The following is an 11,275-nucleotide window of genomic DNA, read 5'->3' as shown; positions in this document are numbered from 1 at the left end:
AACTTAAGCATCTACATAACATTGTGTTTTTCTAAAACTACCTAGAAATTTATGGCTCGAACCTAGACGTGATAACCACTACACCACATCACCGATGTGGGATTCTATTCCAATTGTGTAAAGAATTTCTTTTATATACTAAGAAACTTCTCTCACTCTCAACATCTTTCGATGTGGAATTCTAATTGTGTCAAAACTAACCGTTTGTTCTTTAAAATCCTTGGTTGTATGCAAATTCCATATTAGAATTATTTGAAATGGCTGCAGAATCCCACATCTGAAATATAAGAGAAATTATCCGGTATATTAAGCATTAGAGTAAGCAATGATTAGCAGCTAGCTGTTAAGTTGTGGTTCTCTTAAGGGTTGTTAAAGTTGGTTTTGACCAATCGTCTCACGGTTGGAATATTGGTGCAGGGACTGTTGTGTGTGTTATATCATCTCTCTATTAGAATATTACGCCCCATAGGCCATCCCATATTTTTAAAGTAATTTTTTTTATATATTAATTTTAAAAAACATAAATATATTGTATAAGTTTAATTAATTAGGTATATTTTTCAATTTTCACAAAAATAAGTGAACCAAAATTGGTTTCAATTTGTTCATTTCATAAATATTCAGTAAATAAGTGGACCAAAATTTACGATTAATTTATGGTTTCAATTTCCTCATTTCATAATCCGTCGATTATTCGGTTTGGTCCGATCCGGTCAACGGTATATTGTTATTAGGTTTAGACCGATTCGGTCTAGTTTGGGTTGATTTTGCTTACACCCTACCCTAATATTTAAGGAGCAAGCTAAACAAACCTACAATTTTCCTTAGCTAGATAAAAAGTTTATTATCCTACTATGCTTAACAATTGTAAGCATGGGAAATTAATCAATGCTAAAAAACAATAGATTTAAGTTCAATCGAAAAATGTAATAATAAGCATGGGTTGTTGTTGTTTCATTCTAGTATGACCCATTTGATTATGAATACGGTTAAAAGTTTGAGGATTTAGAACCCCCAATATTACCATCTTGCAAGAGGCCAAGTTCAAAACCGGGTAGATGATGTGGCTAAACCCATGCAACTAGAGGTCAAAGAGACATGCAAGAGGGTGTTACAGAAAGTGTTGTGTAAATAAGAGGTGATTCAACAAATACTTCTCGATATTCAATGGGAGACCCGAAAGAAACATGTTTATTTTGTTAGGAATGCTTAAACTAGATAGGAGGAAACCACTCCCCTCAAGATCTCTCGATCCCCCTATCTCTAATATTTTATATAGTCCTTTCTTATTAATTATTACCGACACTTAATATGCGTCAAAGATTATGCGTCGATAGAAGTGAAGGTTGGTTGTATACATCATTAAACATTAATTAATACTATATTATTTGTAAAGTATAGACAAAATAAATAAAAAAGAAAACAAGATAGAGACTCAAGAGAATAAAATAACATACAGAATTGAAAATGAGAAGGGGATGAAAGATTAAAAGGGTTAGCCAAGAGTATGTTCTATAAAATCCTTCCGTTTTATGCGAATTCCACATAAGAATTATTTGAAATCCCACATCTGAAATAGAGGATATAATTATGATGTATAATAAGGATTAGAATAAGCAATGATAGCAGCTAGCTGTTAAGTTGTGGTTTTCCTAAGGGTTGTTAAAGTCGGTATAAAAACGACCGTCTCATGGTTGTGGAATTTGGGTGCATGTACTGTCCGACTATTGTAATCCTGTAACTATTGTAACCCACATACCTGCTTGCCAATTCTACACTGTAGAGGCTTAGCTAACCAATAGGCTCTCCCATCTTAATAGCTAGCTTTTTTTTACCTCTATTTAACCAAATCCAACTCTCTCTTTCTTTCTGTGACAAAAAAACACTAATCTTCGTCTTATCACCAAAGTCGGGGTTTCAATTTTGTCGGATTTCAATCTTATGTTGAGGAAACGTCAACAATTTTGTCGAATTTCTCCGATAATATTTAAGCTTCCCACAAAGAACATTGAATGCTTCCTAAAAGTCTGGTTATGAGTGTAAGGATTGTTAGAAATGATATTATAAACCAAAACTTATGCTTAGAACATTTTGGAAGAAGCACATGCTGAATCAAAGAAGGCCAATTTAGCTAGTCATGTATTCTATTATATATGAGCATTATAATTAATATTAAATTATGTTCACAAATATAATTCATACAAAAACTCATGAGAACCTTCTCATTAATCAATTGATTATAGTTGCAGGCAAATCAGGAAAAAGATATTTACTCTTCATTATTATTATTTTTAAATAAGGATAACTCCACATCGATCCGTGACCCTACGCTTCCATTCAAAACTCTTACAATAGAAATCGATCGAACCGTGATATTCTCCACATATTTTTCACTATTGGCTCCATCACTACTTTTAATAATAAATAGGCAAGGTAAAAGAAAACAACACTTTCACTAATAACAACAAGCCTCTACAAAATCAAACAAAATAAATTTAAGCTCAAATCTCACACATTGATTGTTTTATCTGCAAAAATCAAGGAACTATGCATGCATATATAATAATAATGACGGATTCCTTTCTTATTAATTTTACCCACACTTAATATGCGTCGGGAAATGAAAAATAACTTACAGAATTGAACATGAGAAGGGGATGATAGATTAAAAGGGTTAGCCATTATATATATAACAGAGTTTGTTCATTAAAATCCTTGGTTTTATGCAAATTCTACATGAGAATTATTTGAAAAGGCTGCAGAATCCCACATCTGAAATAGAAGAGATAATTATTCGGTATAATAAGAATTAGAGTAAGCATGATAGCAGCTAGCTGTTAAGTTGTGGTTATCCTAATGGTTGTTAAAGTCGGTTTCGACCGATCGTCTCACGGTTGGAATATGGGTGCAGGGACTGTTGTGTGTCTGTTATATCATCTCTATTATACTATTAGGCTCTCCCTTCTTATAAGGGAGCATCCTCTATCACACAGACCTGCTTCCTTCTCTAACTGTAGAGATTTAGCTAAAATCATAGGCTCTCCCATCTTAATAGCTAGCTTTTTGAAATTTTTTTATGGTTTCAATTTCGTCATTTCATAATCCGTAGATTATTCCGTTTGGTCGGATCCGGACGACAATTTTAGGCCGATTCGGTCCAGTTTGGGTCGATTTTGCTTACACTCTAATATTTAGGGGGCAAGCTAAACAAACCTACAATTTTCCTTAGCTAGATAAAAAGTTTATTATTGTAACATTTTTCCTTATCCTACTATGCTTAACAATTGTAAGCATGAGAAATTAATCAATGCTAGATTTAAGTTCAATGGAATAATGTAATAATAATGATTCTAGAATCTAACAGTATTAGGTCCCCAACAGCTCAAATCCATAACCATCTTCATCTCTTCGTTTTTAAGTCAAAGCTTAAGATGGAAGATGAACTAGGAAGTGTACCATTATATATCAGGAAATAATTTTTTTATTTATTAAAGTAATATCAATTTGATGTTGTTTCAAGTCATCTTTTGAGTGATTTTGAACGTAACATAAGAATGTAACGTATATTATCAACCGACAACCGTCATCTTCTCTAGATCATCTCTCTGTATGAAATATTATATATTTTTTTGAAGACTTTTGGGTGTGCATGTTATCCTCTCACAAGACCCTACAATCAACATAAGATGGATTTTTGATCCACCTTTTCAGGAAATCAGGGGTATATATAGCTCGGTTTACAAAGGCTATAAATGTCTTCACCTACCAACCGATTGTAGATACATCTCTCAACATGTTACCTTCAATAAAGAAATATTTCTTTGTCTACATTACAACCTTCCGCACCTACTCACACAACCCAATAAAGTAAAATGCAAATTTTGCTCTAAAATATTCTCGGGTGGAATATATCGTTTCAAACATCATTTAACTTGTACACACAAAGATGTTGAGCCTTGTATTACTGTTCCTGGTGATGTGAAATTAAAGATTAGAGATTTTTTATCGAAAAATGATGAGGTAAAACAAAGAAAAAGAAAAAAAATATTTATGAGAATTAAGATGATGAAGGAGAGAATATGCAAATTATTTCAAAACAATTTGACAAAGGTGTGAGACAACCTTTTATAAAGAGATCAGACGTAAAAAACAGTGAGTGAAATATTTAAGAAAAATTTAAGGGAAGATGATTGTCAAATGATCTCTCATTTTCTCTATACTAGTGTCATTCCTTTCAATGTTGTGAAAAATCCTTATTTTGAAATAGCACTTGAAATGGTTGCTAGACATGGCCTAGGATTTAAGTCACCTACTTATCATGAAGTACGAGTGAAATATTTAAAGAAAGAGGTGAAACTAATACACGACTTGCTGAAAAATTTTAAAATAGAATGGAGAAAAATAGATTGCTCAATTATGTCAAATGGTTGAACTGATAAGAAAAGACGTTTCATATGCAATATTTTGGTTAACAGTCCTAAAGGAACGATTTTTTAAAATTACATTGACACTTCTGACATTTCTAAGACAACGTATAAGATTTTTAACCGTTAGATGCAATTGTAGAAGAAGTTTGAGAAGATAATATTATTCAAATAGTTAGTGACAATGCTGCTAATTACAAATTAGCTAATGAATTGTTGATGGAAAATAGAAAAAAAAAGGTTATATTGAACTCTTTGTGCTGCTCATTGTATTGATCTCATGTTAGAAGATTTTGAGAAAAAAATACATGTCCATTCCTTGACAATGGAGAGTGCTAAAAGCATAAGAAGGTATATATACTCGAGAACTCTACTTATAATATCTATGTTACGACATTTTACTGATGTAAGAAACTTGATTAGACCAGCAAAGACAATATTTTCCACTGCATATGTCACGTTATGGAGTTTTATTAACTTAAAAGTTCTACTAATGACTATGTTTAGTTCAAGAAATTGGAGATCAAGTTCATTCTCGAGTATGGTTGATGGAAAGAAAATTAAGCCAATTGTTATTGGTAGTCGATTATGGTCAAATATAATTACATGTCTCAAAGCTGTGAGACCTCTACTTATAGTACTTAGAATGGTGAATTCAAATGTTAAGCCTGTCATAAGTTTTATTTATGAATAAATGGATGAAGCTAAAGATAAGATTAGAGTCACTTCAACAATCTAAAGAGAAAGTAAGTAACATTTGTATTTTTTTATTGATTTTTATTATATAAAATATTCATTTATCTATATATTAGTAATATATTGTTTGTCTTTATTTTAGTTATGAACTTATTTGGAAGATCATTGATGAACGATGAGAAAATTCAACTCCACAAATCCTTACATGCTGCTGGTTATTATCTAAATCCTCAATATCATTATAGTTGTGATTTTAAATCCAATTTTCAGATTGAAAGGGGTTAATATAGTTGTATTGAAAAGATGATAACCGATGAAAATATAATAAGTAAGATAGATAGCCAGCTTTAATCATTTTAAAATGCACGAGAAATATTTGATTCTAAATTTGCAAAAATGGCAATAAACACAAAGTCTCCAGCTGAATGGTAGGATTCTTATGGTGATGAATGTCCAAAGCTACAAATGTTTACTATTAGAATACTTAGTCTTACTTACAGTTCATATGGATGTGAACAAAATTGGAGTGCATTTGAAATGGTATATTTTTTTACATATATTTAAATATTTTTTTGTTTATCTAATTATTCAAAGTTTAAAATTAGAACATTAATATTCTTCTTTGCCTACATATGTATACAAAGCGTAGAAATTGTCTACATCAACCAAAAAATGAATCACTTAATATTTGTCATGTACACCATGAAGTTAATTGACAAACAAGTATTAAGAAAATATGTTGAAGATGTTTTTTCTGATGATGAGTGGATAACTAAAGAAAATGATACGTATAATTCATCATCATCTCAAACACATTTATTTATAAAGAGTACTGAATGTAGAGAAAACGAAGAAGAAAAATGCGAAGAAGATGATGAAAAAGAAGGACTAGTAGAAAGAGATGATGATGATGAAGTTGATGATGCTATGGATGATTTAGACAATTTTGATGTTAGCAATGAGACATATGAGACATATGTTGATGATTTAATTTCTTGATTTAAAAGTTGGTTATGAACAATTTATTAAGCAATTTGTATTATTTTTATTTATAAAGTTTAAAATATTTTGAATGATTTATTATTTAATAGTTAAATATTATTTATAAGTAAACTTTTAAGTTTCGAGTTTACGATATGAGTTTACAATTGTCTGACGTAAACTCTCGATTTTGACCGCCTTGCATATATGTTAATTTTATCTTAAACAAAACATTAATTTGCAATTATTTTACTTGGTTATATCAAATGTCACATTGATTAATGTAATGTATATTTATTAATCATTCTATTCTATGTATTTAATCATGTATACAACTCAAAATATTCATAAAAAACAAACAAAATTATTTACGACTAAACATATCTTCTATCTCTTTTCACGAACAATAGTTGATTTTTACCTACCATATTGCATAGGGCTCTTAATGATGTTAATTCAACACCAATAAATACTTAGATACAATTATCCCACATATACGGAGGAATAACACATTCAATATAGACACAATTTGTTATTTTTCACTTTCTAAATGGCCTAAATTTGGTACAATATTAAAAAAGTGTCAAAAGACAATCATGCTGATTCAAACTTTAACAATGAATATATGTTTGATGTTTCCATTGAGGGAACCTATATTTATTTATTGAAATTAGGCTGAAACACATGATGACAAACGGTGCATTTGTGGAAGGACTCACATTTTTCACTTTTGGTTCTGCTTCTATTTGATATATAGTAGTGACTATGGTGATCTACATTCTACAATTGAAATAATGGAATACTATTGAGTATGGCTGGTCAAAGAACAATTCTAAGAACAGATAAAAGACAACTAAACTAATTCAAAATTTGATGTTGTCTATGTTAGGGAAGACAACTGAGAAGGTGATAGATTCTGAAATTCATTTACTAACATGTGGTCAAGATTATAATCTTGTTATTTCTACCTTAAGTATAATTACATAATTAATGTATGTTTTTATCTTTTTAACTTTTATTCAGAATGTTATAACTTCAAAATCATTCTAGGCCTGTCTAGAATGAACTCTTAAACTCGTGATTTTTTTCCCGTTTTTGAGAATTTTTAATGAAATGACGCTAAGTCGTTTTTCAAAAAAACTACGAAACAAATTTTTTAAGCTTTTATCACATGACCCTTATCAAACATCAATTGTTAATATTGATAGTCATCAGATTTGATAGTAAATGATTGACTTATATTACTGTTAGAAATCTTGTCTTGAAAAATAACAGAAATATATATAAAATGATGTTACAAATACATGAAATAAATAAAATATATGAAGAACAATATCACCGAATAAATTGTTGATTCGAGGCATGTGTTTAGCATATTATCCTTAAAACAGTTTCATCGTCTCCCGTTTGTGCTGGAGCTTATCGCAGATGGCTGTCTTCCAGGGTACAACGAATCTTGTAATAATTCTGCACTAAAATCACTAATCATCGAACTTGATCAACGTACCTGAACTATCACCGAGTTTCAACGGAAAATATCGAGCGAAGAACTCGAAGAACACTCACAAAATAAGAAGAGGACTTTTGAAATTCTAGAGTGAGAAAAATTAAGAATGAAGTGAGTTTTAGAATAGAGATGTGAGAGTTTATATTGTTGAAAATTTAAACCATTAATAAAATCATCAATTATCCAACGGTTGACATTACTTGCCTCTTCATTTACCTTAACGTTTTTCTCTTCATTATAGAGTAATTCAATACTAACGTTACATGGTTTTCCAATTTGTTAATAATAATATTAATTATCATAACAAATAATAATAATAACAAATTCATGTAATTTACACTACAAATTAACAACATTTTGTTAATTGGTCATCAAGGCATTTTAGATCAATTAATTTAAATTAATTGATTTAAATTATACATTTGGATCAAATTTCACCCTTTAATTCACGTTTGAATTTCATGTGAATTTGATTTGATTTTATTACCTATATTCTAATTTCCATTCATTAATGAAATTTATAGAATTAGTTTAAAAATTCCAACAATCCCCCACATTAATGGAAATTTAAAGATTAACCCGGTGAAAGGTTCAACAGTTGAATTCTACATAGGATAGGTAGGTATAACCCTTTGAACCTTCCCTTGTGAAAGTATATAACTTTACTAGCTGATTAGTAGACTCGATGTCCTTGAACAATTCTGCCTTTTGTGTAAACAATTACACACTTTCACATAGAATTCTCCCTCATACATGTCAAGCTCTCATGATTGTGTCCATTTTGGCCATGGAACACGCGCCTGGTTCTGTGAGAGGGTCTAGAATTGAGCCGTGCAATTCTTTCGAAGCGACCCCACTTCTCCCTCACATAGGTAATCTCTTTGCTCACAAAGAATCATTAAAAACGATATGCTTATCCTTGTCAAAATATATATTGTTTCGTTATAGGATTAATCCTCAACAATAACTTTCCAAGTCAATACAATTAGGTTGTCCCATTGAACCTAGTTCTTGGGATCTCTAGTCTGCATAGATTGGGTTTTTCTTCATACCAACTTATAGTAGGCTAATGTCTCAAAAGACTTCAAACTATCTCTCTATTCAATAATCTGATTAGTGGATCCACAATGTTATCTTTGACTTACATAGTCAAATTTGATAACTCCATTAGAGAGTATAGTCTAATGACATTATGTCTAAGACGTGTATGTCTAGACTTGTCACTAACTCTAAGCTTGTCCAATTTCTAATTACTATCACAATAATTAGAAATTTATGTTGGTACATTCTTAGTTAACCTTGAAACATCTTCTAATAAGAAGCATATTCATTCGTACATGCTTATCATTTAATTTTTTATGAAAATATTGTTTACTTGGCTAACTAGTAGACAAAATGTCTTTGAACTATTATGCCTTCGTGTAAACGATTATATATTTTACATAAAAATATTTTATTTTTTCGACATAAGTCAAAAATATAGATTATAACGTTTAATCTATCCATCATAAGTTTCTTAGAAGATTTTCATACGTAGATTGCACTTCTAAGTGTAAACATATTCACTTTAGGACGTAAAGTCTTTCATTTAATAATATCAATATATCATTTGATAACAACATGATATTTCGTTAAGTGCAATTCATATCCTTAATGGATTTAATCATTTTTATCGTAATTTTCAACGATAGAAATATCGTACAAAAGACACGTAATGAAATAATTTTCATTGTCTTCATGATATATATAATTGTCACATCCACTTTTTAATAAAAGTATGATCAAATTTTCATATCATTATTATAAAATTTGTTATAAGTCATGTCAAGACTTTATAAACTTTCTTTTTCAATTATTTCATAAAATCATTTTAAAGACATTAGTTCTTCAAAGTTTTATGAAAATAATGTCAAAATTTGACACGTCTCTTGATTTCAAAATCCTCAAATCTAAAATATCGATTTGAACACCAACTCAGCAAATATAAACAAGGTATTTTCTTGTTATTTTATTTCTTTTTATAAAGTTGCGCAACTTTATCTTTTATAGAGAACATATTTCTCTAAAACAAATAATTTTTACATTTATCATAATATACACAATTATTTTTGTGTTATAATCAATAAAAATATTTGCCCCACATTCGTGTTGGTATCTTTTTTAAATCACACATTTGTATGATTTAAATCAATGATTTTCTAATCAAGAAATTGTCACATAGTTCTTTTACAGATTTCTTTTGTTATACTTATCATACAATAAATAAGATAACTATATCATAAATATTTAATTGAATAAAATATAATTTCTATACAAGAGATTATAATGTTTATTCATATATAAATAATTCTTCACATAATCTCTACATAAGAAATTAAAAATATTTAATCAATTAAAATATTTATTTCAACACTTAATTTCTATAAAAGAAATTAGAATATTTAATCAAATAAATATTCACCATATCACATGATTTCTACAAAAGAAATCATAATGTTTCAAGAATCTTTGACCGAAGTCGCTTAAACATTTATTTCCGGTTGCACGTTTGCATCCCGTAATATCGGCACGTTTGCCACATTATTCTCAAATCAAACAAGACTTTTCTTGTAATTATTTAATTTCAAAATTATCAAATTAAGTAAGTCTTAATGATGCAATTGAACAATGTATATCAAATATATAATTGAATAACATAATCAAATGATATGTCATATATATTATAATTACCTCATATATCATTAAGCAAATATCTTCTAAAATACATCAATAATTGATAATTAATTTTTAATCAAATATAAAATAACTAATTATTATAAATAATTATTAATGTCATCAATTTCTTAATTAATGGTGACTTTTAACTTTCTACAGGAGTTATTGTATACCAAAAGACACAATAATTTTATGAAAAATATAGAATTTTCTAATAAAATAAAAGAGACATACAATAATCTTTATTCATGTATGTATATAAATAACAAGTTAATCATACCTATTATGAATTAACACAAGTTATCATATTATTAGCTAATATGCATGTTATATATATATATATATAAAAGCAATCACTTAACAACATAATATTTAACTACAAATGTACTTCATGTCTGTCATGATTTCTATTAAAATGCTTCAAAATATTAATGATAGCATCATTTTGACAAATTAAATTTCTATATAAGAAACTATTAAGTGTCCCAATTTATTTCATAATTTTTGCACAAGAAATTAGAATGATTCCAACATCCATGATTAAAATCATTTAACGGGCTTCATTCATCTCTCATAATTTTTTACACAAGAAATTGGACAATGACTAGAGTCATTTTAACATGTTTGATTTCTACAAACAAATCATTTTAACATGTTTGAAATTAAAATGATTTTTACATCAATGACTCAAGTCATTTTAAGGAGTCTAAAAAATTATTGACTACCTCATTCATCTCCAACATTAATGGATAAAGTCATTTTAAGGAGTCTGATATCTATAAAGAAATCATTGACTACCCCATTCATCTCCAACATCAATAATGACTAAAGTCATTTTTTAATTAGTCTAGTTTTTATCAAGAAATTATTGATTATCCATTCATCTCATAATTTCTATACAAGAAATTAGAATGGTTTCAACATCAATAACTTTATCAAGTCTGATTTCTTT

This window comes from Impatiens glandulifera, chromosome 5 (genome assembly GCF_907164915.1).
Source record: "Impatiens glandulifera chromosome 5, dImpGla2.1, whole genome shotgun sequence".
In the NCBI taxonomy this organism is placed as follows: domain Eukaryota; kingdom Viridiplantae; phylum Streptophyta; class Magnoliopsida; order Ericales; family Balsaminaceae; genus Impatiens; species Impatiens glandulifera.
This window is presented reverse-complemented; position numbering follows the sequence as displayed.